Raw genomic sequence first — 26,845 nt, 5'->3', positions numbered from 1 at the left:
AAGCCAAGAAGATGTGATTTTTACCTTACCTAGTGGAAGATGTCAGACTGAAATCAATGGATGAATAATCCAAGAATTTCTATTCATTATTAAATTTTATTTGATTTGAATCTACTATTATGGACTCTATCATGAGCCCCATGGTCTATTTCCCCATCTTGCATTCAGCCCCCATTCGCCACCTCTCTTTTGAATGTTTTCATTTTCTAGGCTACAGTTCTTAAGCTCCTCTGAAAGAAAACTCAATAAAACTATAAACATAAAGGAGTATTAAAATTAAAATGATAATTAAATAATCAATTCTCATTTCTTTTACAGCCCTGTAATTCCTATAGATTTAATCAAGCCATGAAATTTTATTTATAGGAAATTCTAGATGGAGAAAAATGAACTGAAATACATTTTTCATTCTTGCTTAATTAAAATAGTTCCCTCAAATAAAACAAAATAAATACCTGTATTAAAAAGCTTATTGTTGCTGGCTATAGCTATATAATGTTAATGATGTGACAATATGGATCTTAATATTTGTATCAAGTTCTGAATAAAATATTAAATAGTATATTGGGAGAAAGTTTCAAATTAGCATATAAGTAACAGACTCATATCCATACCCTTAATGAACTTCCAATTATGAACAATAAATATCCTAAATGCAGTCATCCACTAATAGCAATTACATATTGATAACTGTAATGATAAAGCAAATATACAAAGAAAATGAGTTAAGAATTACCTTGCAGTGATTCATAGTTTATAGAGGAAGAGAAATGTCATTTTGAGGAATAATATGCCACATACCATACAAGGCACTTTCTGTACAGTACCTTTCACTAGCAATATTTAAATAAGAAGCATGTATATTGTCTGTTTTACTTATGAGAAAAATGAAAAAAGATTAAGAAACTTAACCAAGATTTTACTTAATTTCTTAGAAACTTTGAAACAAAAACAGTGTTATATATAAATTATAATGAAGACTGATATTCAACTTCACCTAAAAATTACTATGCACGTCACATTTACTAAACTATAGTCCTATATATCATACTATGTCAAGTTCTCTGAAGTCAATTAAATAAAACAGAATACATGGTAAGCATCACTCGTGATGTGATTTAAATGATCATCCCAAGGATGGAGGCCACATGCTATTTCCATGACCCAGTGTTACAGAGGAAAGGGGACACAGCAGAAAATAGGCATATACCTGTTTCTCATACCATATATAATGTAAGTAATTCTGTGTACAACCAGTTGCACTCTACAAATGAAATGATTTAGAACTTGCATGGCTAAGTTGACAATGGCCAGAAGATCACTGTAGATACCAACCTCTGCTTAGAAGAATGTAAACTCATTTATAGGTGCTCATTATCGAAAGAGAAAAAGAAACTGTCACTGAATTCTGCTACCTGGGGAGCAAGCTCTTTGACAGCAGCTGACAGATAAAGAAGTAACCAGCCAAATCAGAAAAGTCAACATGTCCTTCAGCAGCATGGCATTGATCTACGAATCAAAGGGGTAGTTCCTGGTGTCAAATCCACGGTGCATCAAGGTAGTAGAGATCTGCCATAAATAGAGTCTTGAAAACTGGTCATATGAATCACTGAGTCACTTCACTAAGGAGAGTCATATACCCAACAATCAAATGCCAGAACCTGTTATGTAACCCAAATGTGAAGCCATTGGGGCCCTATGATCGTATCACAGAAAACTTGGGCTTTGAAGTCAGACAGGCCTGGGCCCTGAACTGGCTCTGTCAGTTACTAACTGGAAATCTTGGACAAAGTGACACTCTGAGGATAAATGAGGATATGCTTTATCTTTCTGGAAACAAATAAATGATAGCAAAGGTAAGATGTCTAGCACTTAGCAAATGGTCAGTAAACGGCAGTCGATTATGTAGTTAATCATTTGATCAGCTTGAAAGTGGTGCTCTCACCAATATATTTACTCTTAACCAGATATGGGATAAAAATATGATATCACAAAAGTTGCTGCAAGGTGACCAAATTCAGGCAAGTACAAAAGACAGCAGAAAATGTCTTAAAGGCACACTGAAGCACAACCTCAAAGTGTGGTTTTCCCTGAAAAATGCTGATAAGCAGCAGCTGCCACTGCTCCCAAATTAAAGAATGAATGTGTTAGGATGCCTCCTTTGTAGCGATGGTATTGGATAGATTGTGAGAATGAAAGCCTGGATCCCCAGTACATCAGATCTGATCAGAGCTATGAGAGTCCTGTGCTACAAACCAAAAATCAGTTTTCACAACAAATAACATTTCAGAAACTGTTAATCACGGAGGCCTCTTCAATCACATCTACCCTCACATCTAGCATCATCACGGGCGGCATCACCTTTGAACCTGAAGGGCAATAAAATAAAAAATGCTCCATTGGTCCATCGTGAACAAAGGTGAAGAACATATACTGAGAGTTATGAGTATTCACACACAGACCTAAAAAAAGGAAGAGACATATATACCAGAGTCTGATTAAAAACATATATTCGAAGGAACATTCAGGGAGGGAAATGTAGCTTCCCTCAGTGAAGTGTCTTACACATTTGTCCATAAGTCAAAAATAACAGAAAATAGTGACCCTGATGTACACAATTTACTTGGATTTTCAAGTATCTTTTGGTAAGAATTTAAGACCTAGGGAGTTTTATATACACACACAAAGGTCTCCTGAGTGGAAAGGCATCCAGACGTTACTTGGAATCACATCAATCTTCAAGACCCATCCACATAACCACCACGGGGTGCACAATAATGTCAAGTCAAAGTTTAAATTCGTGTACATGTGCCATAAGGCTCGGCAGAAGAGAAGTCACTAGGGACAGGTCAAAGAAACATTCGGTCATCATCTACAACCACACATGCTGTCTCCTTCAGAATTCCTGCCTATCAAGGAGACTCGAGAGAGCCAATGCTGGTGAAATTCCTACAGCCCCACCTTTCTCAGACTGTGAACTGTACATGACGGAGCCTGTATTCTTTGGGCTCTGAGCTGTATCACTTTTCTTCATTCTTTTTTCACAAAGGGAACATACTCTTTAAGGACCTTGTCTGTTTTCACTGCACATACAAAAGGTGATTCCTCAAGAAAAATAGCCAGACCGCTTTGCTCATTGTCAGGAGGAAAACAATTACATACGCACACACACACGCATATATATATATGCGTATATACATGTGCATGCACACACACACACACACACACACACATATATATATGCGTATATACATGTGCATGTGTTTATGTACTTATATGTACATTATATACATATACAATATGTATTCATAAATATATACACATACCTATATATGCATATATACACATATACATAGAATATATTACTTTATTTAGACCTATTCCATTTTTTTAGCATCTCTGCCCATTTTGGAAGAAGTGGACGGACTCTATATGTATGAATAAATGTTTCTAATTGTAAACATCACATAGTAAATACCTTCAAATGACCAAAAGCGTTGTCAGCAAAAGCAAACAGAAAGAGACATGGTGTCAAATTCAGAAAGCTAAATAAATTCAAGTACTTTTATTTTCTCCATCTCTAAATTCAAGCAAAATATACAATTTTGGAATTGAACGACTGCTACTTCAAAATTATGTGGAAGATATATTTGTATGTTTTTGTATATTGCCCAGGTACTTAATCAATTTGTAAGAAAATGCAGAAACTCATGTAGGTAAAAGTCACCATTATTAAAAATCGTAACAGTAAAAACGTATGCTGTGACATCTTTTTAGAATGCTTAAACGGTCTTTCCCTCAGATATGGTACAGTGAGTAGGCAGTTATCGTGCCAAAGACAGAAGACACAGACATGCGGTAATGGGCCGAGTTTTTTTGTTTTCAGTTTCTGAGCCCCACCTTTACCACTCACTAACTCTGGAATACCAGAAATGAAGTTCCTCTGCTATAAAAGGTAGATAATCATATCTACTTCACCAGGTTTCGATGAGGCATAAATAAGAAAATACTTTGTAAATGTTAAAGCATTCTACAATAAGAAATAGAAAAACAATCTTTATAACTGCTCTAAAGTGGATGGGATAGGCATCATTATCCCAATTTCATAGTAAAGAAATTCAGTGTGGCCATGTGACAGTGTTCTGCAACATCCAAATTGGTAACTGGCTGATCCTAGCTTGCTTCTCTGAAAGTACAATTCCTCATTTTTATTATTAGGTTTTAAGATCATATGTTTTAAAATACCTTTGAAACAAACTATAAACACATTTTTTTTCAAATCCATGTTTTTATGGTATTGTAATGAGCTATGTAATATATCTTAAAAAGTAAAGAAATTATTTTTAAATTGTTAAAGTGAGAATGGTTGTACAAATATATATTTTTGTTCATTTGTTAATAAAGTCCTTGAATGTCTACCATGTCCTCTACTCTATGCTGGGGGTCTGGGGGATTTAACACTGCAGGTGAGATCCTGTCCTTATGGACTTCGTATTATCCTAGAAGAGATAGTCAATGACCAACCAACCAAACAAGAAAAGGACATAATGTGGTAAGTGTGCTGAAGAAAATAGACGAGTGACAGGATACTTGAAGGGGAAGGGGAAGAAGGACATGTTAGAACAGATGATGAGAGAGGCCCTCTGTGAAATGTGCCCCTTGCAGGAAGGCCTAAAAGACCAGAAGTCCAGCCTAGTGAAATGAGGGAGGACGAACATTTCATACAGAAGGAGCAGCAAAAAAAGTCTGAAAAAGATTTAGTTGGAGACCAATTTGGAGAGAGGATGGCAGTCTAGTCTTAGAGCCACTGTGGCAGAGACCAAAAGCAGTGGATGGAGTAGAGATATATTTCAGGAGTAAAATCACCTAGATTAGGAGGAGATGGATTGGATGAGAAGAAAGGAATTTACGAATTTCACATTTGAGTATCTGTGTGAATGTTCTGTAGAGAATAATCAGTAAAACAGATTATCTAGTTGAGAAGAGAAAATCTAGATGTAATAGATGGTATAATAGAAATTTTTTTTAATTATTTTTAATTGTGGTAAAATACACATAACATATATTTTACTATCTTAACCATTTTTAAGTGTACGTTTCAGCTGCATTAAGTACATTCACATTGTTGTGCAGCCATCACCACCAGCCATCTCCAGAATGTTTTTCATCTTGCAAAACTGAAACTCTGCATCCATTAAACAATAACTTCCCTTCCCCACCTCCTCCCAGCCCCTGGCAACCACCATTCTACATCCTATCTCCATGAACTTGAGTACTTTAGATACCATAGGTAAGTGGAATCATACAGTATTCGTCCTTTTGTGACTGACTTATTTCACTCAGCATAATAACATAGCATAACAACATAACAAGTTTTATCCATGTTTTAACATGTGTCAGAATTTCCTTTAGAAGATATTTTTATGATGTGGTCGTAGGAGGATGACTAGAGCCTAAAGCATAGTCTATCTGGGCCTCAAACGAAAAGGGACAGAGAATAGCTGAGCTCAGTTGTGCTTTCTCATGCGGTTATAATTAAAAGAGGATGGGGGCTGATGTATATAACCCTTAGGACTGGGGAGGAGAATTGAAAAACACTTCCAGGTACCCACAGCGATTTCTCCTGAGACACAGTGAGTAAAGTGAAAATTATCCAAAGATTTTGTCCACCTAAATCATCTAAGTTTCTCCAGGTCACTGGCATTGGGGTGAGACCCTGTGGAAATCAACATATGCCACTTTGGTCTCTCTCATTGAACATGAGACCTAGACAATAGCAAATGTGAAGAAAAATCAACTTCTATAAGTCCTCCCCCCAAAGGCTTTAACATAGCACTCTGTAATTTCCTACATTATATTTTCAATTCAATCATTTTCCAAGAAAATGGAGGCTATCGAAATGATTGTTATTATCCACAACATTCAGTAACAGAAAAACAACGGGGCCATGTCCCAGGTTAGTCTCTATTGCCATCGAGAATCAGCTCTCAAACAATTTCTATCACTTTCTTAATTCACCCAGGAGGAGCCTACTGACAACAGCTCTCTTCCAGAAAATGGAAATCCTTAATCTCCAAATACTGGATAAAGAAAAAATTGCAGAAGACTTTGAAAGGAAGCTAATATTTTAGGTTTGAATGACTGAACTGGCTATTTTTCTGCTATTCTATTTTTTGTCCTAATCTCACGAAGGTCTGTAGTTCAGACGAGAGCCTTCGAAGATAAGAAGGTAAAACTATGACGTTATTTTGTAACTAAGTACTAGTAGAAGGAATTTTGTTAAAGACTTTATTTGCTTACTCACAACAGGTATATTACATTTGATGTGATGTCTGCTGCAGACTGCAAAGAATTCCATGCCTTTATTCACAACAGGCACTGAACAAGTAGAAAGGCAAAGAAACGACATCAAGTTCTTTACAATCTGCAGCAGATATAACAGCAAATGAAGCGTAATTAAACTAAAATAAAATCAATACTCCCCTTCATTAACATTCTACCTCATAAACTTAAGAATATTAGCCATGAATATCTAATTGCAGTTTTCCTTCATGAAGTTCTATTTTGAAACCTCTGTCAAACTGAAATTGAACTCCCTGATCACATTAGTGAGCAGAATTATTTTAGGAATAAAGGAGTCTTGTCTTAAATCATTAAGACATTGTCTTTATGGCCCAGCATACTTTTAGCAACTGCCAGAATCACAGTTCCCAAGAAGTCATAATGAATTGCAGGGTTCAACATCATTTTAGCAAAAGTCAAGGGTTGACAATACAGCAAAGCCTCAGAAACTTAAATTAACTGAAGGAATCAATTCACGAAAAGTGTGATTTTGAAAATGTTGTATATGGACGGCATGGCCTCAAGACGAACAGTCACAAATCCAAGCTTGATGTTCTGATTCCTTCCCCACCCGGTTGTATCATAACACAAGTCCCTGAACTTCTTCTAATAAAATGTCCTCTCCTAACTCATAGGCTTATTAAGCAGACAATGCAAAATAGGGTAGGTATAAGTGCTTTCGAAATCAGTAATTATTAAACCCAAAGGTATTAGTAAAAACAACTACTGGGTAAAAATCATCAAGTAAAAATCCTATGTTAGCCTGCAGTAAAAATAAATAGATAAACTAAAACAAACCAGGACAAAAGTGTGGGTATAAATCCATAGTCTCATTTTAGCCTAGAGAAACAGCTTTCAAGGGGTGGGGATTCTAGCCAACTCCCAACCATTCTCAGTCTGAAAGATCCCCAGGCTGGTTCAGAGGTATGGGTTCCTCTGGCTACTGAGTTCAAACAAAGCAGAAAAAAAAATATCTTCTTTCCTGAGGAAAGTATTTGGAGGAAAGTTTTTCCAGTCATTGCTCACTATGATAATTACATTTGACATTTTAAGAGCTAAAACATGTAAATGTAAATGACTTGCAGTAAGAAATATAAATGGGTGCACATTCAAAGACCAACTGCTCCTCTTCTGAGGAAATGTGCCTCCAAAGTTTCTCATAGTTGAAAGTTAAAAAAAAAGTTCTGTAATATATCACAAATTTTGAGTAGGATTTTTTTTTCAAATTTTATAGAAAACAGAAAATAAACTCTCTAAAATAAATTATATTGAGTAACTTACATAATAAGATAACAACATATTTCTCTACTACTAAAATTTAACAGCTGAAATCCAATTGGCCACTACTCTTGACAAAATAATAAATGCATGTGATAATAGAACATTAATATTATTACTTTAAGCAGAATTTTTTAAATTAAGTATGTCAAGGTAAATGAACTCTCCATAGCACTATAGAGAAGGAATGAATGGAGGGAAGGACAGAGAGAGGAAATGTTATATTTGATACTTTGATACAACTGTTATAAACAGTTCAAACATCAGACTCCTCGCTTGATAGCTAAGAATAAATTATTTAATGTCTCCAAGCCTCAGGGTCTTAATCTACAGAAAAATATAGATAGGAAAGGTACCTGCCTCACAGAATTGACATGAGAACTAAGTAAGTTACTATATGTAAAAGACTTGGCTCAGTACCAGGTATATATAAGTATTCAATCACTCTTATTGTTTACATGTCAAACGCTTTCTATAAAGTAATTAATCTCATGGTTTTCAAGATTATGTTACTATCTTAAGAACAGTTGAAAAGTTTTTATAAATATTTATTAACCCTTTCTTATTTCTGTCTTTATAAGAGGAATTTCTAAAGTTTTATGAATAAAAGCTACTTATTTATTTTCAAAACCAACAAAAAATATAATTGAGGTGGAAATATTCTAACAATAATGCTCAATATCAGAGAAGGGAAACAGACCTAATTTTCACTCTCCCTTTGGTATGAAACTGACAACTATAGAGGAAGGCATCCGAGCTACTGGCTGAGAGCCACAGTATAGCATAAGGCATCCGGTCACCTGCTTTGGAATTCCTCACTACTGCACACGAACAGGTTCTGTTAGTTGGGTGGTTTGGGAGTGTGTGTGTGTGTGTGTGTGTGTGTCTGTGTGTGTGTGTGTTTAGTTAAGAAGTCACAAGATCGCATCTTAAAACCAGGAAACATAACATATACTAATAAGGGTTTGGAAGGTGGGAAAGAATAACAGACAAATGAATTATGTTCCTAACCTAATGGAAGAGATAGACACCTAACTATTATCTCATACAGACTGTGGTGAATACTATTTTAGAGATGCCAGGTAAAAGATGATAATATTGAGAAAGACTGACTTAGTAGAAGTCCCTTGTACCTTGGCCCAAGGGAAAGGAAGGGGTCATGGGTGATCTCTGCAAGACTCAACTCCATGAATACAGAGACCTTGTTTATTTCATTCACCACAGTGTCCCCAGCACCTAGCACAGAGCCTGGTAGATGCCGGCACTGATAAATATGTGTTGAATGAATGACGGGATAAATAATGGTCTCAGGATTATAAGCCCAAGGACTAGAAAGACAGCATTACCAGGAACTTCAATGGAAAATACAAAAGCACTAGAAAACACAGTGATATGAGGATCGAGGATTGGTAATTAATTTAACAACAAGGTCATTGGCGACCTCAGCAAAGCAGTGTCGGTAAAGGAGAGTTGGTGGTATTCATATGACATTCATATGAAGAGTGAATGAATAGGGGTGAGGAAGTGGAAATAACAAGTTTAATTTTTTTCTTTCAAGAAACTTCCTGTGAAATAAAGGAAGAAATAGCTAAAGAGGAAAAAAAAGAAAATACAAAGGCGATGTTATTTGCAGAAGGATGAATGGCAAGGATAAAGAGTTTGGTTACTGATGCAATGAGTTTGCTGATGTTTTTGCAGAGTACAAAGTTAATAGTGACCTTTAGCACTACAGTCTTATTAGAGTAGTGAAAAACCCCAGTTTAAATGAGATTCGAACTATTAAAAATGTAGTCTGGATTTCTTTTTTTTTTAAATTACTTTGAAACAACCAAAGTGGAACATCATGATATTGCCCCTTAAAGCTAGCTTTTTTTTCATGGTTTATCCTTCCATTTCTTAAAATATAAACACATGTATATACATTTATATTTATATATCCCGTTTCTCAGTAAATAATATCATACACACTTTCTCTACCTTGCCTTTTTTATTAACCTAACAATATATCTCATAGATCACTTCATTTAATAACTTTTATAGTATCGTCATACTCCATTCTAAAGATATTTCATAGTTTATTCAACCAGTTCCCTATTGATGGACATATAGGTTATTTCTGATCTTTTCTACAAATAGTGCTATAAACAATATTCTTGGTCACACACATTTTCATACTTTTGCCATTTCTTACAAGTGGGTAGCCGTTTGTTTTAAACTGTAAACAAAGAAATAAATATCACCCAAAATTTTTAAAATAAAAAGAAAAAACACAAAAAGACTGAGGGGCAGGAAGATTAAAAAGTGACTCAGAGAAAGTAAAATTATAATTTTAAAATTTAATTAGTATCCTCTGAGAATTTCAAGAGGATACTGCAGTCATAAAATAAGAATAAACTGCTTAAAATGTAAGAAATGAGAAAACAAGAGTGACATTGGATTTTTTTTTTAGACGAATTCAATAGAAGGGCTGGAGGATTAAGTTTTTAAAAATCTCAAAAAATACAGAACACATATTCATAGAGGTTAAAAATAGGAGAGAAAAGTTAATAGGCTTAGAGAATCAATTCAGATCTTACAACTATTAATAAGCTTTCCAGGGGAAAAAAACAAAAAGAAAGAGGAGGAATTTTTTTTAAATAGGCAAAAACTTCTCAGAGCCGATGACACTGGACTGAAAAATCCACCAAGTGTCAAACAGAACCACAACCTGACCCAGCCTTGTGAAATTACAAACACCAATGAAAAGAAGAATGTTTTAAAATTTTCAAAAGAGGGAGGACAAAAAAATCTATTACAAAAAGAAAAGAATCAGTTTGGTATCAGACTGCTCTTAAGGAACATTGGGTTTTAGGAAAAAATCCACTATTACCTATTAAGTTCCAAGGGAAAATTAGTTTGTCTCTGTATCACCACTAATCTACATATGAATTAAAAATGTTTATTTTAGAGTAAATATTAAATAAGAGGACAAAATAAAGACATTTACAGCAATGAAGGATACAGACATGTATCCCCCATACACACTTTATGAGAAAATTACCAAAAGGACTTCAAGAAAAAGAGTATAGAAACAATTAAACTAACCTAGCAGTGCTGTGAAAATTCTGATGGCACGTATGCAAATCCAAAAATAATGTCTTTAAAATGAGAATAGATTCAATATAATAAAACTCATAATTTTTACACTGGATATCTAACGGCACGGTGAAGAAGACATTCATAGTGTCAACAAGCATACAGCAAATTAGAAACTCCAGGACAAACAGAAAGTTGGGCCTTAACTCAATGCAAACTGAAACTCTTGCCTGATTCTGAGGAGCTAATACAGATTTTTTTAAGAGAGAGAGAACTATCTTTTTGACTATAATTCTTGGACATTCTCTTTTGAGAAGCAAGAGTTCAGTTCTGAGGAATTACATACTTCTCTGAAGGTCAAATCACAGAGTTAATTCAACAGTGAAAAATACTTACTTGGTCAGAATGTCATAAACGTTGTTTATTGGTTTTCAGTTTTCAACTATTTAAATATATAAATTCTGATAATATAAAAGTAATTGAACTAGAAGTGGAAAGACAGAAAATAGTCTAGAAGTATTAATTTTATATTAAAGTTAGAAACTCCAACAGAAGATCTAAGAAGGATATGTATGGTGAAGGTGGTCAAAGGTGCAAACTCTGTTATAAGATAAATAAGTCCTGGGGGTGCAATGTACAGCATGGCTACTATAGTTAATAATACTGTACGCATATTTGAAAGTTGCTAAGAGTAAATCTTACAAGTTCTCATCACAAGAAAAAAAAATTTGTAACTACGTATGGTGATGGATGTTAACTAGACTTATGATCATTTCACAATATATATAAATGTTGAATTTATATATAAATACAATATCATATATGTGATATTGTATATATACAATATATACATATATATACAATAAAATCATATAAATACAAAATTTTGGATGGGTGAGGGGAGAATGCATAAGATAAATTCCTCTTTTCATTATTTGAGATTCAATAGGAACTGTCTAAAATTGATAAATTAAGAATAAACATATAACTCATTTTATACATATATGTATAAATATATAACACATGTATAAACATATATAATGTAAAATATTATAAATGAATAAAGAGAAAAATCTGAAAATGATTGCCTCTGGAGAGCAATACTAGAGTTGGAAAGCCATGTACTTTTAATTTAATACCAATCTGCAAGCTTAAAATTTTCTCATATTTTAATTTAAAATAAATTATGAAGATGAATAAATAAATGCAAGTTGATATTTATATACTTTCATTTGCAACATGTTTCTCAGAATACTGAGAGACTGAAGGCTATTCTTATCTGCTATAAACCTTCCAAGAGTTAGTGTTAACAGGTGATCATTTACTCTGATATCCAAAACACAGTGTGACAGACTTGTTAACACATTTCCCTCAGAGCTTGCTCAGCATCCTTCTGTCCATCACTCTCTTGCTCTCTTTTCCAATTACCTGGTCATAATAATAATAATTAAAATACATTATTATCCCTTATATATTATCTTTAGTATATGATCCCTTTCTTGTACTTAAAATTTAGGTGAGACATTTTACTTTTCTTTCACAGAAGGTGAAATTAATTTGTTTAATTCGCAATGTTATTCCAAAATCATTTTTCTCTTATTTACTAGCTGCCAATTAAAATAATCTTTTTTCTTGAACTAAATAAATATTATTGTCCTCTAGACCCCTTTTTTTTCCAACCTGAGAATTTACTTCTTCAAAGAGGCCAAGTCTTGTTTGTCAGAGAAGTCATTTTGCTCTACCTAACTAGGCAATATTTGCTTGAGTATTCAATGATTCCATCCTTATGTTAATAGGTTTCATCTCCTTGATAAGTACACAAATGAGACTCATCTTTTAATAGTTCTTAAGTTCTTTATAGGTGAGGGTTCATGTTAGAAAATTTTCAGGTACAATGACATATCATACTCTGACAATATGTTAATAACTTTGTCACATACTCTGACAATATGTTAATAACTTTATCCTTGAATTAATTAAGACTATTACATCAACTCGTTGATTAGAGTGATTTGAATACCAGCTAAGGTCTTTAAAACTGTGCCAAGGTGGACAAGACACTTCGCCTCTGTGAGATTCTGTTTCTTTCTCCATAAAATGGGGATAATATCACCGATTTCAGTTACATCCTTGACTATCCTATTTCAAAGACATCTCTATCATCCTATTTCTCCATTGTCTGATTTCTTTTTCCTAATGATAGCACTTATCTCTATCTGTTATTACTCTACATATCTATCTTTTTCCTTGTTTATTACCTGCCTCCCACACTAGACTGCAAATTTCCTGATAATAAGGCTCCACCTGCTTTGCTCACATCTATATCCACAGCCCTTAAAACAATGTTTAGCACATAGCATCTGCTCAATAAATGTTTCTTGAATGAATTGTTGAATGAAGAGTATTGTTGAATGATTAAAGTGAGATAATGTATGTAAAATGCTTAGCACTGTTAGGACATAAATACTCATTAAGTTGTCTGAATCCAACTATTTAATAAGAAGAACCATTGTTTGTTTGTTTGTTTGTTTGTTTGTTTGTTGCCCGGGGGCAACTTGAAAAAAATTACTGAGCAATTAAGGGCTCCATGAACTGGTAAAGTTTGGATGCCTCTACTTTATGAGTTACAGACAAAGCACGTTATCACACGTAGACCAGGAAACAAAACTCATAATTTGTCAAATGTTCCCTATATTGTGAGATTGTTTGGTGGCCTGCTAAGAGAATAATATTGTCCAAGAAAAGATATTCAAGCAACCAAGAGAGGCCTGAGCAAGCTTCTCAGACGCTGAATCAGAGGGGGCAAATGAAACTCTTGGAGGGTATTCCATGCCATAAGAGCACCACCTGAAGCTAGGGCCATGCTTCCCCATGAACAAAGAAAGACATTTTGAATATACCATGCCAACTCTGACCTGTGAAACTACTCAGGCAAGACAGATGCAAAAAGAGAAAGGGTAAGCGAAGGAAGGGGGAGAGAGAAGACTGATGATAAATTTGTGGAAGTTCAGGATTTGGGGCTCATTGGTACTTTCCCCTCAACTACTTCTGTAAGGTTTTATATTAATAAAATAATATTGGCTTTTTAATTCAACATCTGAGACTTTCTATCACTTCTGATTCTAAAACTATGTGATTTAGTGGTGTTAACCAAAAATCTAAGTTTTACATTTCTTCATTAAAAGGTATTCATCTAATCTATATGTAGATATATTTAAAGTCCTTATTACAGCCTGGCTTGACATTAAATCTTTCCCAATCTTTTTCTAAAAATAATTTCAATACAATCTTATTAGCCCGTGTATATGTGTGTGTGTTAAATAATATAAACCCTTCATTATTGTCCCTCTTCTCAGAGAATCAACACAGTTCCCTCTACCAAGTTTCTGTCCTACTTCCATCAAGGTCTTACTTGCTTTCAATTGCCAATTAATCATTTTGGTTTTTTTTAGACTTCTAGGATACAAAAGCATTTCGACTACTTCCCACGCCTATCAGTTACGCAGTCAAATGGGTTCACTATTTCCTCATCACCACTTCCCTCCTCTATAGCACGGAGTTTCCCTCTGACAGAGCCAGTGAGGCCTTTTTGATCTATGTCTTAAGTTTTTTTTTTCTTACTCACTGGCTTTTCTCTAATTGTTAGCTTTAAAAAAAAAAAAATACCAATTTTAAACTTCAGGAGATCTGCAAACGTAAGAAAATTCTTTGGCTGCATCTTTGCTCCAGCAGGAACAACTCACTAACAGGATCACATGATATGACTTATTTTTAGGCGACAGGAAGAAAATGTAAGTAGGCTGAACTGCTCCAATATCAACTCGTTATTCTCCATTTAAAGTTTTCTCATTCCTGGGAGGCATCAGGCCAGGTTCAAATCCTAGCATCACCATTTATTAACTGTGTCACCTTCAGGACATTGAAACTTTCTGATTTCCAGTGTCCTCATCTGTAAGATGGTGATAATAATACCTTCTTCACCCAATGGTGAAAATTGAATATAAATGAGTGACAGGTAGAATACAGCACACAGTGTTATTTTTCCCTTTTTCCTTCTTGTGTTGTTTATTATTGATACTGTAAATTAACTGCTAATCAATTAAACACTTAAGTTATCAGTAAGGATAATGTGATGGTCCTGAAACAATAAAATACAAATCAGGTAGTTTTATTTTTGTCATAAGCCAAGTGCTAATTCTTCCTCATAGCTATGCTCCGATCCTTCAATAATTCTACAGTCAATAAGCCTAACTAGGCAGGTAACAAAAAATGTGGTAATTGAGCAAAACAGTCTTATTTAGACAGATACCCTGGCTTCTGAACCCTGCTCTCTTCACATTGTATCCCCACAGTGGTACCAAACAATTTTCCTACAGCAGTGTTATTTAAACAAGGGACTCTGGTTTACATGGAAAACCTGGGCAAGTAAACCAGAACAAGAGAATAACACTGTACTGGAAATGAGGAACTAAGAGTGGAAATCCTACTTCTCCGATTATTGGTCATCTGATCTGAAAAATGTGAGCTGAGCTCAGCGAACCCTTACGTTTTATTTCAGTTTTGAAATTCTGATTCTAGGATAATGTTGCAGTCCCTTACAGTGCTAGGTACAACAGCAGACCATAAATAAACATGTGAAAACCACTGCCTCTTCAGAAGTGGTCTGTGACTATCGCTACTATCAGCACTAGTTATCACTGAGAAAGAAATTGAGGTGGAGAACAATAATTAAAGAAAAAAATAACAGATGTAGATTAGGATCATCAGATGCTCCCTATTTTCTCTTCTAAAATAGTAACTTTAAACAAGTGGTCAAAGATGTGCCTTTGTGCACCAGAAAAGGACTCATGTATGTCTAGAAGATAATGATTCTCCATATTCATGATGCTCTTTGCTTTTGGGACTCAGAAATTATCCAAACTGCTGGCTGCCATAGCTATCTTTCCTTCTAGACAGCATATACATTTCTTCCTCACACACTGTAGAGAGTGGTTAATTAGCACCATCATGGGCCCAAAATAAATAGGAAACTAGTCCTCACTGTCTAAAGGCCCAGATTATTTTAATATTCCAAGAGTAACCAAGGCAACCAGAGTTTAAGAAACACAATATTACTGCCAATAAAACTTTCTAATTAGTTCAATTTTTTAAAGACAGTTCTTCTTTAAAACTAAAATAAAATGGTGTTGTTTTAATAACACTTGGAAAATTTTTCAGTATTGACTTCCAGCTTTATAATCTAACTAAACCCACACCAATAAAATCTTAATCATCATCAAGTACTTGACACATAAACATGCTCACGTGCACATGCACACACAGTATATTTATACATCAGAGATGCCACATCTTTAGGCATACATTTATAAATAGGTCCAAAAAGAATTTTTCATAGAAATGTTAATAATTTCCATAAAATTCCTCACTTACTGCATGACACTTGCATATAACATTTTAATTAATTACTTATTCAGGGAACACTTGAGTATTTGTACTATTCAGCACGATTAATGCAGCGTTAGTATGAAGACATAGTAAAAATTATCTAATAAAACCTTCCTCAAGATGCTTCGTATTTGCAAAGCACTGCAGCTCAGTAAATGACCCAGCGGCCTGGCAGAAATGCTCCAATCTGTTCAGCACAAGAGCTGGCCTCTTCCAGCTCTGTTCGATTTAGGCCAGGCAAGTAGCATGGGAGATCCTCAGGCTATCAGGAAAGATAGAGCAAGAACACATGGCACTCTGCAGCCCCCAATTCAAAAATAGACCCATGTCCTTCCTCTTGAACAAATACTGGAATTATGATTGTCATGGAGAAATAACTCTGGCAGTGGGGAAAGAAGAATTAAAATGTCTCTTTCCTAGTAATTGCTACCATTTATTCATGCTTACTATGTGCCAGCACCGTGCACTCTACAGACATTATCTACTATATTCTCCAAAACTCCCTACAAAGTATGCATGAAAACTCCATTAATCTGATGGAAAACCTGAAGCTCAGAGATAAGGGGTAGGGGGTTTTCACAACTTCAAATTTTTGCAACTTCGAAGGCTGCCTCTTTGCTTCTCCTTTAAAGGAACTAAGCTGGGAAACCTATAATATGTTAAGAGAGATGTTTATATTCCTACTTGATAGACACAAGAGGTTTTGAGAACCTCACTCGTCCACTCACCACATCTTAATGCAAGGAGCTTAGAGGAGAAAGAGTTTCCACCATATGGTGAAAGCTGACCACTTGGAGGCCTCCCAGGAGCCCAGGGGTTAGAAAGTAGAAATCAGAGGCGGTCAGAGCAGCCTGATGGATTTTTAGCCATCAAAGGGCCCACAGAAGAGACAGGGAAAAAGTGGGTAAATAATTGCTACAATTTTCTTCACATCCTTCAGGTAGGGTATATTAGTGGCTGTACGTTTCATCTGGGATTTGTTGTGTTTTGCTTTGTCTATTTGACTTTCCCTTTGGGTGGGTAAGAGGTTAATACCAGTTATGTTAGGTCTTGGTGTGAATTCATTACCAAATCCAAAGTTGGAGCTCATCCTTTCCCCAATATACAAGGCCAGGGTACAGATGTGTGAGAGAGATCACACCTCTCCAAAACCCAGGGTATGTGGCCTTGGATCTGCCAATTAGGTATTCCAGTCCAGACTTTGACTCTGGAGCAAAACTGAAGAAGTCGCCAGCCTTTATTCATAGCTGCTACAGAGGTGTCTGGTGGCAGCCACATCTTTGCCCAGCAGTAGCAAAGTTCTGACTGTACTGTACCTGCCAAAAGATGGAGGACTGCCTTCTCAGGACCACCTGCAAGGTATGTTTTTCAAATCTGATTCTTCAGCTCCCATCGATTCTGTGCATTTTTCTGATTAAATAAGCCAGCATTGGTTTCTATTGCTTACAATCAAGTAAACCAATCTCTCTCTCCCTCCTTTTCCCCCCTCTCACACACATCCCTCTACATTGTGGTAGACTGTATTATTGCTCTTAAATATTAACTGAGATGGCATTGACATTCCTCTCAACTTGACTAAACTTTAGACAGTCTTCTTTCTGACTCTAGGCCCCTGATCTTATATTACAATTACAATGTAATTGTAAATTCTTTTTCTCTGCCCCTTTGAGATATAAATCTTTTTAAAAGTCTCTTGCCAGTTTTTTAACCCTAGAATATTTTCTCAAGGACCTAAGAGTCACCTCTTCGAAACATAATCCTCAAAGAAGATAGGGCCTCTAAATCCCAGACTCTGTGAAAGGACAGAGATAGAAACCTAACTTAGGTGGGTACCTAGCTCCAACTTGTAAAACTTCTTCCTATCATAAAGATATGAAAGTTTACTTTTTTTCTGGTAAAGCCAATTAGCAAATACAGATGGCCAACAATCCCCATGCCCCCATTCCGGCTCTTAAAACCCACTTGCCCTTTGTTTCAGTGGAGCTGAGTACAGACTGTGCTCAGGTCTCTTTCTCTCTCCTATTGCAATAGCCTTGAATAAAACCTTCCTTTCCAGTTTAACTTTGTCCAGTATAAATTTTGTTTTGACAATATTCATTGTCTCTTCTTAAGAGAAGTCCATATTCCTCACCACAGCTGACACCAGGTTTGGACAATGAACTTGCTCTGGGCAATGAAAGGTGAGCTGAGGTATTTGCCACTTCTAGGCAGAACTCCAGAACCTCACAAACTATGTAAAAGTATGCTAAGAACATTCACCTTTGGCCCCTTTGCAGTTTGCGTCTCTTCTTTCCCAGATAGAGGCTGATCTATCCATCTGAGTTCTCAAGTAAAGACAACAGGGAAGTTCCGGAATGAATCAATTGTCTCCTAGAAATCTGCTCTCTGACATTGCTTCCCATAAACTAGTAGTGAGCTTCAGAAGTCCTCCTGGATAAGACACTCCAGAGGAAATACAGGGTTAACTGTGTGCCTTTAAAAGCAGCCTGTGTACTGCACCAAAAGAGGTAAGCTTGTATGAATGAACGAGGGGCCAATAGAGGCCTCTGGACAATCCCAGGAGATGTGTCAAGGAGGCCTTTATTCAGTGTTATTCAAAGCTCTCTCTAAAAGAATTTCGATAAAAATTATGCACTCCCTTTACATATTTTTGTCACCCCAAATTTTTTATCATAAACTTAAAAGTTAATTTTTTGTTAATAAAATATAGTAAATATTAAATATGTCAAAATAAGATGAGGATTGACTTTGCATAAAATCAATGTTTTATGACACTTTGATAAAATAGGTTTTAACCATCATATTGAAAACTACACTGAATCTGAAAGGAGCCACATGAAACATGTACTTGTGGTTTTATCCAATGTATCTTTAAAACTTTATCAGTCCTCAAAAACACAGATGTTATTTTTTTTTAACCAGCATTACTAACCTACTTTACAAGGCCCAGCTTCATCTTTATCAGAAATATATTAACATATGGAAAGGCAAGAAACCCACAGGGTTTAAGTTTCCTTGATTAATCATTAAAGAAACTCTCTGCCAAAACTATTATTTCTAATCATCCCTTCCTTTGGTACATGGGAGGTCTCTAATCCTGGGGCAAATGTACTATATTAATACTTCACATAGATAAAAAGCAGGCCTTTATTTTGTAAAGTGAGGGAAGAAAAATATAAAAACAGGCATTTTCCCAGGCAATTTTAGAAAAGAATAAATGTGGAAGTTGAGAATTTTGAAAGCAGAATGTTACAGCAAATTCTTAAAACTATCCCATGCATGAGTACCCTTGGAAAGTGCGCAGGCTCCTGTTTGAAGGATATGTTTTATAAACACATAAAACACAGTTAGTGTGTATGTGACAAAGGAGCAGATAGACAGGCTCATTCTTATTGATGCTTTCTGGATTCACAAGAAAAGTTTGAACAGAAACTTAATCCCATTTAAAGCTATTCTTCCCGGAGACAAAGGGCAAGGCCTCGCTGCAATGGTAACCACAGCAGCTACAGTAAAACATCAAGAATCATTACTGAGGCACCACTGAATACTCAGAATTGTGCTCCCCAGAACTCAAAACATGTATCTTAGAATGCCAGCAAAACCATAAAATGTTTTCCCAGTTTTATACATATTTAAGAACTCATGAGTAATATATCTCAACTCTTCCACTAAGAAAAAAATCCTGCTGGTAACTATACTTTTGAATAAAAGACTGTCAACACTGGCAGATTCAGAACTTCTGCTGAGAAGAATTTACCACAATAGAATACTCTAAGTACATCACGTCATGCAGTGGTAATTTAATAATGATATATTCCCAGGCTAGGGGGGAAAAAGGGTTTTTATTATGCCATGCATATATTAAATATCATTATAAATATCATCATAAATTAATCCAATATTATTTTTATGACATTTTCTAAAAATAGCACTATAGTTCAACATAACACCTGGGTAGGCACCAAGAAAAATATTGTATACTGGTCTAGTAAAAAAAAGAAAAATACTTGTCTCGGATAGACTTACATACCAAAATCACTGAAATGGCACAGGAAAAAATGTTGTACTTATATGTTCACTGCCCCATGAAAGCCACACGTTAGACAGTCTGACCACAAAAGAACAATTCTATAAAATCAATAACTCTCCTCCTTTCTTAAGAATTGGTGACTATCATGATTCTAGCCTGTTTAAAGTTTAGTGTCAGATACTAAAATATGAATGGAATTCATAAATCCATCCTCCATATCTCTTATTTATGTTAAAATCAGCTTATTTGGGGGACCTCTTATTTGAATAATTTAGTAGTCATGATGAATTAATCATATATTTCTTTTGGGAAGGGTCTGGGATAGAACCAAAAAGAGCCACCTTACTGTTTATAAGGAAAAACATTAGTAATCACAAAACGCAATGCTTAATTAACATATCGAACATAATCTAAACATAATCCAAACACAAAATATGAAAAAGAATAGCTTGATAACATAAAATGCATTGCTTTTCATTCTGTGATAAATTTTTAATGGGACAGACCTCTTTTATGGCAATCAACTTTTGATTTAATAAAGTTAAACCACATAGTACAACAATAAAAACCAAATAGAATTCTTCACATCACATTTTATCACATTTTCCATTATATTATGCACTTGAGTTCCTTCAAGTACTGCCTCTGAGATCTCTTCACTGACTCTTCTCTGAATTTCCACATGGCTATTTTTCCCGCATTTCCAAACCAAAAGGTCCAAAACCAAACTGAAATGCTTTGCCCATAATTTCCGTTTTCTTCCTTTATTCAGTAGCTCCATCACCTACCTATTTACTCCCTTAGGATCCTCTTCAACTCTTCCATTTTCATACTCTATATCTAGACATTTGACACGTGTTCCAAGTTTCTCACATATTCAACCATTCCATTCAACAATTCTATTCATTCTTTTATATTCCCATTACTCTTTTTCTCTTTTTTTGTCTTTTTACCTTCTGTACTTTCATCGGATGACTGCCGGAATTTATGATTCCATCCTCTACATTTCTCAATTTTTCTATCATTTCTTCCATATCTTCATCTCTGCTGTTTCCTGGGAAACTCCTTAAGTTTATCTTACAAAGTACTGGTTTGCTTTAAGCTGTGCCTAGGCTGTTATGTGGCCCACCAGCTATGTTTTTCATTTTAATAATTTTAATGTTTATTTCCAAGATCTCTAAATGCATTTTTTTATAAAAGTCTATTCTTATTTTGTAAATATTTGTTTTGATTTTATAAATGTAAAGACATTTATAACTCTAAAGATATTAAGTATTTTCATTATAAAGCCTTTTTCCGACTATTCTATTATCTTTATTTCCTTAGGAACAAACCCTTATGTGTATTAAGAATCTCTAACTGTAATCTCTTTCATGATGGCCTTCCTCAGGTCTTGTAACTGCCTACTGACTTCTTTTACATGAGAGAATTTTCCCTTTGTGTTCTCATGTGTTTCTGTTTAATCCCATCTGCTTAATTCTTTTAGCAGAAATACATATTTATTGGTTTTATAATCTTCCCTTTTATATATTTCTGAGTTTTTTTATGGGAAGGAAAGATTCTACATATGCTTTCTTTATCAATCTTGAACATCAATTTTTTAGGAGGCAATAGCCTCCTAACTCATTTCTCCTCATTAGCCTCTCAAGTCACACTCAATAAGCACTATCCTTAAAGGTTCAGATAAAGACCTGATCATTGAGCTTCGTATTATTTTTTTACCTAAAGAGCAGTAAAACATGCTCCTAGATCCTTTACTCCCAAGAGAAAAAAGAACTCTACGGCAGGAATCTTAGTAGACACTGTAAAGGGTAAAACCCTTACATTTTAGTTCCATCTCCTTTTCCAACCTACTTCTCCACTGCATCTCTTCATGAACACTACCCTCTAGCCATCTCAACTACTCAGAGAATCTATGCAATTTCATGCTTCCTTGCCTTTGTTGAAGCTCACTTCACTTCTATGTTCCATCCTCTTGTTAAGATCCAGACAAAATCCTCATATTTCTTCTATGAAATCTTCCCTATGTTATGCTTATTTCATTATCTACACCTCCATAAGATATTACTTATATCCCTATTAGTGTACTTGTCTCATTCTGCATTAATGCATTAAAATCCTCAACTAGGCCATAACATCTTGAGGGCAAAAGTTATTTATTATTTCTTGCCATATTTCAAGCAACACCTAACACAATGCTCAGCATATAACAAACACTCATGTTTTAAAAATGAAAGGTGACACTTGTTCCAATGACTATAAAATGCTATGTGACAAATATATATTCATAAAATTAAATTCAAATAGTTAAGGAATTAAACTTAAAAGAAGTGAAGACATTCACAGTAGAATTCAGTATCATAGCTTTAAATGGTAGGAAAAAGAAGTTTCCTCTTCCTGAAAACTAGAGGAAACTTTTAGCCTAAAGTACCACCTCCCTTTCTAAAAAGTCCCCAGTGACAGCTCAGTCTGCTGGGTTCTGCTGCATGACTACGTGCCTTCCTTCCTTGAATTTACTACCCTAAAATGCAACTGTCTATGTATCTGTCCACCTTACTATAAGATTATGTCCCCTCTGAGAACAGAAACCAGATACAGTGTTTTTCAGAGAATAAATATATGTGTTGACTAAACAAATGCTTAAATACCACATTTCCCCTCATTTGTTCTTAGAATATCCCCTAGCTATAAGGAAAGCTGTTATTATTCTCATCTTCCTATAGATAACCCAGAGTAAATGGAAGTTAAATGCACTCATGGTCACGAGGGAAAGGAATCTAGTAGCAGAATTAAGTCTTCTTGAAATTAATTACCACCTTTCTAGACACACATACATTATTTGAACCATCCACAGTCAGGAATAGAAGAATGGGACAACTTGGGTCTATACATAAAGGAAATAACCCTCCCAATAACATAATGAATAAAACTGACCCTTAAATAACCCACAGAGTTCTGTGTCATCCATTCAGTCAATTTTAAGAGCTTCTAGAACATAACTAATATTATAAACTAAGTTGTCATCCATACTCTGATTAGCACAGCATAATCATTTCTAGGTGCCTAGGGCAATAATATTAATTTAACCTGTTCAGAACTTTAAAAAGCTATAAACGTCACCAGACTTAGTATATGTTAATTTCTACCATATTCAGCATTTTCGTTACACATAACATCCTCTACTACAAACAAGATGCTTCTACTAAAATCTCATGTAGTTATTTAAAGTTATTATTGCTCTTATTATTAATTTTATTAGCTATTTATTGCATGTTTACTATGTGACAGGAATGTTGCTAGGAGCTACACAAATTATTTCATTTACTTCTCAAAAAAAATATCGAATTCGGCCTTATCATTACTGCATTTTAAAAGTAAGAACTGAGGTTCAAAGATATGAAGTAATAATAGACCCAAGGTCATGCAGCTAAGGGATGAAGGTGGGAATGGTTCCTAATGCTTTCTGGTGCCACACTCCTGGCTCCTAGTAATTATGGACACTTCCCTGCATTAGCATCCCCTAGAAAGATATATTTGATCAGATATTCTCATGGGTTTGACATTATAACATTGTAAACCGTATGAAATTGCTTTTGCAGACCAAAAATGGTCAAATGTTTCAACCTAATAAAATGAACTTAAGATACTAAAATCTGTGGGTTTTGATTCCTTGCCAATGTATTCTTTTTATTTTGTACACAGCATATATTTAGTGACTTCTGAAATTACTATTATTACAAATTACAGTATAACCAATAAGACATAAACCCCAGTCAGTCCCTTAAGTAATTCTCCAATTCTGATCTCAGATTGATAATATAAGAGACACGTTGGAAAGATGTGGCCAGGAATTCTCCCCCTAAGAAAACCAATTCCAAATCAGCACATGCTGGAGCTATAGACGAAAAGTGGTTTCTGCAAACCTGCAGTGATTTATCAACATAGTATCTCCATTTCCTTTAAAACACAAACAAAAGAACTAAATAATTCCAAGAAAAGAGAAAATAAATGATAGCAAATGCTGGCAAATGCTTAGGAGCAAATGCTTCCTTTGGTAAGAGAGTTTAAAAACTGGGATATTCATGCAACCCACTCTTCCTCCTTTTCACCTTCAATGATCCTTGTGTCTTTCCTTCTGGTCTCAGAGGAAAAATGCTTCTTCAAGTACTATTCCTCCCATTCGTGCTCTTATCCTAGCCTCTGTTACCTCCTCTGGAAAACTCGTCCATTAATTTTTCCCTCTCTGTACCTTCAACTGCATCCTCCCTCCTCCTGGCTTTAGCTCTCAGATCAAACAAGAACATGTTCAAGTCTCCTATATTTACGTTCCGACGAGCCCTTCCCTCAGAACTCTTCTTCCCCTTTTTTTTCTTCTCCCTGCCAAAAGGCTTAACAGAGTAATATGTTCTGCCTATACTTCCTCACCTCCCACTCGCTCATCATCCCAAAGTGGCCCGGCTCTTGCTCTCAGGCCTCCAAAGTCCTTCTCAGGAATGTCACCAGTGACCTGCTAATTACTGATCTCATCCTATTCAGTCTTCTAGCTGGTGTTAATGCTGTCTGTTCCCTCCTCAAATTCTCTGAGATTCATTAATACTCAACTTTCTTGGTTGACTTCTTGCCTCTATAAATGTTCCTCTCCAAGTCTTCCTTTCTTTCTCCATCTTATTCACAGGTTATTTTCCCTTGGCCCCTTCTTTCCAAAAGTTCAAACTTCCCCCTCATTTGTCTTCTCCCCCACCATTCCCAATATACCCCAGGGTACTCCACTTCAAAATACTCAAAGCCACATTAACTTTTCTCCCCTCAAATTAAACCCACTCATTCTTCTTTTGGCCCTAATTCAGATCCATTCCATCTCCCAAGTGAAAACCACCCAGTCATTTTGAAGACTTACTATGAGCCAGGCACTTGCTCAACCTTTCTCTACAGCCTCATCTCTTATCACTTCTCACATGCAGCCAGTCCTCATTCTGGATGGCTCATAGCATTTATACTTTTATACATATCATTTTCTTTTCTTGAGATAGTTCTTAATCTTCAGATTTCTGCTCAAGTATCACATACTTTGTGAAGCATTCTCTACTCTTCCTAAGAATATTCATTTCCTCCTCAGGGTTCCCAAAGCACTTTGTATGTACCGGCAGTTCACAGTATCTACCATATTGTGCCATGATAACTTTGAGTAACCCTACCCCTCTTCATTCCTGTTCTGTCTTTATTGTCTCTCGATAGAAGGGATTGTGTTGTATTCCCCAATCTACATCATGTAACACTGAGCAAGTGCCTGGCTCATAGTAAGTCTTCAAAGATGTCTGTTTCATTGAGCTGATCCATCTGTTTGATACGGTTTATATATAATCCTGGTCAGAGGAAAAGGCTTATAGTAAGTGATTTTTTGAGTCTCGTTTAACACTAATAATTCTTTAAATAAGACATCAAAAAAAATTCAACAGGTAATTAATATAACATTTTTACTTTTTTCTTCCTGAAACAAATGTTATCACAAAATATGACCCTTTAAGGTTCTTGTCCAGAGAAGATAACTTCCACTGACAAATAAAATAGCTTATCTTGAGAATACCAGTTTCCAAAGTCAGTCAACTGCTCACTACTGCTTTCTTAGCTCCTACTTTAAAAGTCTAAAGTGACAAATTATCTCACAGGTCCCTGTACAAATATTTCATTGCTTTCTGGAATGTCAGTGTTGATGTCTATTCCTACTCAGTTTTGCCTCATTTTAAAGCAATAGAAATATCTCTTCCTGCCAGCTTACATTTTGTTTTATAAAGTTCTTTTTCTCCTCTCTTATTTTTCAGGATAACATTTCTTTGATAAATTCCTCTAATTTCTAAACTTTGAGGAATTAAAATCTCTATAATTTCATTATTCCCTTGAATGTCAGGAAGTAAAAACTAAGTTCCTGGTAAGATGGCAATAAAAATGAAAACTGGAAAAATCATAGCAAGATTTTTCCAACAATAACATTTTCTAAATGGTGTCAAATTCTCAAGAAATAAGAGGTAGGTTAGCAATTTAAGACATTATTATATAAATTTAATCCATCAAAATCCTGCAAAGTAAATGTCATTATCCTTGTTTAACAGATCAATAAACTGAGGTTCAGAAAGGTTCAGTAATTGCTCAAGGATACCCAGATAATAAATGGTAGCTCCTTGCCATATGTTGGAGTGACCTGAAGTAATTTTCTCAGGAAAAACTGACCTGCCTGAAGGTCACTGCCCCTGCTCACTGATGTAGTTTCTTGTCAGGTACCATTATTCCCATAACAGAACATCAGTCCTATACTCTGCCTGCATTTACACTGTGCACTGTGCTAAGAACCTTGATATGTTTTTCCTCATAAGTACCAAATGAGTTATGAATGGGGCAGTGGTATTTATTGCCTTACAGATAAGTCAATGAAGCTCAGGACCTAAAGTTCGGAAATACACCCAAAGCCTCCCAGCTAATGGAGGTGACTAAAGTGTTTGCAAAATCAACTCTGCTGACTCCTTTGACTGCAAACACAGCTAATGCTGCCCTATAGCAGCAGGATCTTGCCTGAGAATATCGCCAGGAACTTGGCACTACCATTTTGAAATTTTGTTTTAACAAGTCATTTTCAATCCCGTTGGTCTTTTGAAACATATTCTCCTGTCATACCACCTAATC

The 26,845-nt window shown here is 35.3% G+C and overlaps 1 protein-coding gene across 1 annotated transcript in view; it reads right to left on the bottom strand.

The window, feature by feature from the left end:
* Window positions 1-26,845, bottom strand: part of HS6ST3 (heparan sulfate 6-O-sulfotransferase 3) — a 606,078-nt gene that overhangs the window by 498,607 nt on the left and 80,626 nt on the right. The gene's annotated exons all lie outside the window — the stretch shown is intronic.

The sequence above is a fragment of the Pteropus alecto genome, unplaced genomic scaffold (assembly GCF_000325575.1).
Source record: "Pteropus alecto unplaced genomic scaffold, ASM32557v1 scaffold72, whole genome shotgun sequence".
Lineage (NCBI taxonomy): Eukaryota > Metazoa > Chordata > Mammalia > Chiroptera > Pteropodidae > Pteropus > Pteropus alecto.
The sequence above is the reverse complement of the archived record's forward strand: the minus strand, read 5'-3'. Positions and strand labels throughout refer to the sequence as shown.